The sequence below is a fragment of the Stegastes partitus genome, unplaced genomic scaffold (assembly GCF_000690725.1).
Source record: "Stegastes partitus isolate 25-593 unplaced genomic scaffold, Stegastes_partitus-1.0.2 Scaffold331, whole genome shotgun sequence".
NCBI lineage: Eukaryota > Metazoa > Chordata > Actinopteri > Pomacentridae > Stegastes > Stegastes partitus.
In genome coordinates, this window is record NW_007578062.1 from 531,839 (window position 1) to 537,304 (window position 5,466).

Sequence of the window (5,466 nt, forward strand, 5' to 3'; positions counted from 1 at the left end):
AGAGACAAAAACTAAAAGAGGGCCAGTATGAGAGAAATCTGTGTTTTGAACTGTAAGCCATGCAACAATACATCAATAGAGCCCAAATAAAAACCCTAAAATGTGAATGTTTCATCTCCTTTCAGAGACCTTTGGAGCTGAAGTCGTACAACAGAAACGCTACAAGTTCGAGCAACGATGAATGCTAGCAAGGTAAGCAAAAATGACAAGTTTTCCTAAAGCATACACTTATTGCAGCTATACAACTGGTGAGTTGCAAAGAAGGGTGGTTTCTGTGGCTCTCTGAATGTCCAAGGCTTAGTTTGTACTGCAGGCTATGGGAAAGCTGAACAGAACTATAGTCCATCCGAGACCTGTAGAAAAGTTTGCCAAGAGACTATTATTGTGAGAGAGAAGACACATTTTCCTACGTTTTAAGGGGGAAAAAATGCTGCCTATGGCGTGGGAACTGTGATGGTGGTGAGGGGCAAAAAAAATAAAATAAAAAATTGGGGAAAGATTTTCAGCTTCTTCCCTGAAATCATGATTTCATTCAGAAATGACAAAAATGTGATAGAAGTCACAACAATCTTCATTCCAATAAAACAATCAATTTACAGTTCAACAGCATTTCTATGACAGTTTTTAAAATAAAAATTGCAAAAATCCCAAGAATGAATTGTCAAAAATTCAAACAAGATAATATTGGAGCTAGATTTTCACCCTGTGGACTGATTTCTTGTTCGTCTGAAAAGAAAAAATGAATTCCTCCCTATAGGCCAAACCAAGATCAGCTAAGTTGACACAAATCAAATCATCAAGTACACTTTGAGCCTGAGCTTGATGAGATTATTTCTCTCCAATGAGAAAAAATAAATCAGTATAACCAGCTAATATATACGATTTTTTCCCCCCAGCTTTTATTTTACAAGTAGGGAGTAAAAGTAAAAATTTAGTTTCATCTTTGCTTCACTCTCAGCTTGATTGATACACACTGTACGTGTCGAGGTTATAAAATTTAAACAGCAGCCTCAAAAAAATCCAACTCCTTCTCAGGTATGTTATCCTCATGAGTGCCTCTGAATTTGTCTTCTTCGGCAGAACCTACTTCAAGGTGTTATCATCCTATAAGGACCGAATATTACTGCAGTTTGTTACGAAATGACCCAACGGCAGCAAAAATGACACAAACTGGGGTGCAAATTCAGTCATTAGTGAGCAAAATGAGGCCCAAACAAGATTGGTGAGTTCCATATAGCGCAGAGAGTTGAGACGCTGTTCAGATCGATATCGTATATATACGCACACACACACACACACACACACACACACACACACACAAAGCACCAAGCTGGCCTTTTTCTCCATTACCCTCCTTGGAGACCCCATTCACACAAGTTTGAGATGATTTTGATCTCGAGCAGGATGCAGTGAACCAGCAAAACCACTCTTCACATTTCAGTCCCATGACACACACACACACACACATAAAAACACACACACACGCACACACAAGATCAGCTTATTCCTTCTGCTTGAGATGGCTTCTGGAGATCAGCACCATTTTCTCCCTTTCCACACCTGGTCAGCTCTCAGGATTGGTTCAACCAGGGGTCACAGTGTAGCATATTAATGGCGGCTTATGAACACGGAGTGTATGTTGGGAAAAGAAGTCTCTGTAAACGTGGGCATCAGGTGGCGTGTTGTCAGATTGCGGGGGGATAGCGTGACCCGAGGACCACGTTTGTTCCATTTCCATAAACGACTGCACAGAAAATACCGAGGCCCTTCTAAAAAAGAATGAAAATATACTCTAAGTATTGTCTAATATGAGAAGTTTTTCAAAATTGATTTGCCAATTTGCTTCATTATGTCAGTTCCCTGCCATTACAGAGGAGGAAAGAAAACAGGAGTCGAAACATTTAGAGTGTCATTTCTGCTTTCCGTCGAGGTGGAGTGACGGCGGTGGGAGAGTAATAAAGCACCTTTACACTTCATTGCCTCATAAATCCTAATACATTTCATAAATGAACTGCTGCACCCGCCGCTCTCTTACTTAGCTCGCCGTGTTCATTTGGCTGTGTGACTGCAGACAGATTCATTTACCAATGCCCCCGGGCCAGTACCGCACCGCCACTGGGACCCATTTCAAACGCGCTGGAGTCACCGTTACAGGATTACAAGCTCGCGTTCCTCCATTTCCATCACCTCAAATCCGTACACGTAGCTTTAGCCAGCTCGCAGAGGTTTGCAGCCTGCGTATGTGTGTGTGTGTGCTTGTTTGTATACGTGAGTGTGTGGTAGTTTTTTTTTTTTTAACGAGTGGGTGGAAGATGGCATGCCTCAGGGATTGGTTTGCCACCCTGTTTGATCACTGCAAACATGAGTTCCGCCTCTTTTTGTACCGTGAACTCAAGTGATCATTGATTTTGCGCGAGCTGGATGTGAATTCTCATCACCTCGGGGGAATGCAAGGGAGTATTGAATGAGGTTGGGGATTTTAGTTTGCAAGAAAGTTACTGAACATCGTTGGATTTCTGCATGATTTGACAGGATCTTTTTTTGTGATTAACCAATAAGGAAGTAGTTGCAGACAATTAATTTCCCGCAATCTGTGAAGGAACGTTATTTTTCCCGTTATATGTAAGTCACGAGGACACTTTTCTGGTCGCAACGCTCCGGGCTCGATCATCAAAATGATCTTAGAGTCTGGAGGCAGCGGCGGCTCGTCGGTGTGAATCTTTTCTTCTTCTAATTTTAAGACGCATTTTCTCTCATCCAGAGGGGTTCAATGGCGGAGAGACATTTGTGTTTCGGCCTTGCTTTGTGAGTCATCACGATGAATGATGAGGACTTGGCAACGCTGGCACAGGCATAACACGCTAGATTTGCCGTGGAAATGTGCCGTGGCAAACCCTCAAAGAGACATCAAGGTCTTTTGCATCGAAGTGGAGGCAGAGAGATGGAAGTAGTGGGGGTGGTTTTTTTGGGAAAGGAAGGTGCGAGTTAGAGGGAAATTTGCGATGGTGCTTTTTGGAACGCACGGTCATGTGACGGTTTATATGGGCAAGTGCTTATCTATTGGTATGTACAGACTCTGCAGTTGTGTACTGTTTTAGTTTTTAGGAAGAAGATGAAACTTTTTTGGATGTATTTGTGGAAACACGGTGAATAATCTGCTGCACTGGAGAATGTCGTAGCCTTAGAAAGCCGACGTTCCCTCCATTATTTTTATAAAACTCACAGAAATCCTTTTGGACTTCGGTAACATTGCTGTTTCATTGGTCTGTGGAAGTGACGCCATTCTGTCAAAAGTCACTTTTCTGTTCATGTTCCTCATGTCTTAGTTTCAGACATAAACCCAACACAGTGATGGAAAGAGCCATGACACGTGTGCACTATTTGTCATGGCTGTTGGACAGTACATCTAATGACATTATGCACAAATAAATACGAGATTAATTCTACATCTGCTGTCTAACAAATGATTTAACTGCAGCAGATAAAAGGTGACAGCTCCCCTGAAAACCACACAGTGTGATTTGCTCTTCGATGCTGATCAATCCTGTCCCCATGTCAGGCATCATTTTTAATTCTAGATAATTAACATCGTTCTGTTGTTCCATGAGCACAACTCTCTGGCTTTGGAAACACTCATCTGGATCCTGCTGTTCTATTTATATTTATATTCATATTGATGCAGGTATTCAATCAGGGCTGCAAGGTGGCTCAGTGGTTAGCACCGTCACCTCACAGCTAGAAGATCCCCAGTTCGCATGCCGGTTAGGACGCCTGAGATCTTTGTGAGTGTGAGTGTGCTTGGTTGTCTGTCTCTAAGTGTAGCCCTGTGATAGACTGGTGACCTGTCCAGGGTGTCCCCTGCCTTCGTCCTGGGATAGGCTCCAGCCCCCTGTGACCTTAGTGAGGATTAAGCGGTGTACAGATAATGGATGGATGGATGATGGTATTCAATAAACCCAGAGGACAGACTCCTACAAGCAGCTGGATGCATGTTGTTTGTGGTGCCGATCTGTTAAAGTTCCTGGGTGAAGTTCAGACCTGTGTTGTGTTGCAAATGATACTAAAAGTGAAATTGTGACTTGTATGGAGAAGTTATCATCATTCAGAGATGAAGCCGACATATTTAGATGCAACAAGATTAACCTAAATGGGAGCATTTCTAAACCGAGCGAAAGTGTTGTTAGCAATTGAAGACTTCAGTCTCATTAACATTGAGGCCACTTTGATGGAAAGCTTGTCAAAATTAGGAGCTAGTTAGCTTAGCTTGCACTAAACGTTTCTAGTCATTCATGTTCCTTAAGCATCTGCTGAGTCATCAGAAGCTCCTGCACACTTGTGTTTGGTCCACAATAGTGGGTGCACTAGGATTACTAGTCCAAAAGCATGATGAGAAGATGAGGCTGTTGGCAATATCAACATTTTCCTCACATGCTGTTAAATTATGAAGAAAAACTATACAGTCAATTAAATAATTATACTAAAAGAGTAAGATGAACCTCCATGACCAGAACTTTTCCTGAAATTATCAGCAAGTACATCACACTCTGTAAGCTTTGAGAAAATTTCCACTTAGAAGGCTGTGAATACCACAATAACAGATTCTTCTAGTGAACATGGTAAACATGACCCCGTAAAGCACAGACCATAAATAATTAACAGCATCAGTCCACGGCCAGGGTTACAAAATATGTACTGCTGTGACCTCTGAGCAGCAGCCTACGAACTGTAAATTTCAAGTTTTTACAGAAGATGTGGGCAATACAGTCAGGCAGCCCTGGCTGGTTTTTGGATGAAATAGCTATTTTGATTACCGTGCCAGCTTCCTTGCATGCAAATGTTCCATTACAACAATTCCCACAGCGCTATTTTTGCCGGGGCACCGTCGGTACATTCTGTTTTAGCCGAGCCAAGGCCACTGTGATTGGCTGGAGAAATATAAACAAGCTAGAGCATTTTCCCTGCTCTATAACAGAATGATGAAAGTGCAGTCAGACCATTCTCCAGCACTGTGGAACCGTTTTTAGTGGCTGTCCACACATATATTGCACCAAATGACCAGTACAGACGGTATCATTTACAACCAAAAATTCACATCCCTTGGAGAACTCTAATGTAGAGAGTCACAGTAATAGGAATTCTGCAAACATTTTGTTGGTAAAAACAAAAAAAAAATCAACAGTTTGACTCATTTTGTCAGTTTATTTATTTTCTAAAAATCTCATTTCTATTAATGAATTGTGTCAGCTGCCTGTTTGTAAGCGCCTTTGGTGTTTTTTCCTTGCACACGTTTGTATTGTGCATTTCCTTTTTAAGGGCTGCAGGGTGGCACAGTTGGTAGCACTGTTGCCTCGCAGCAAGAAGGTCGCCGGTTCGCGTCCCGGTGGGGGCACCAGAATCTTTCTGCGTGGAGTTTGCATGTTCTCCCCGTGCAGCGTGGGTTCTCTCCGGGTTCTCCGGCTTCCTCCC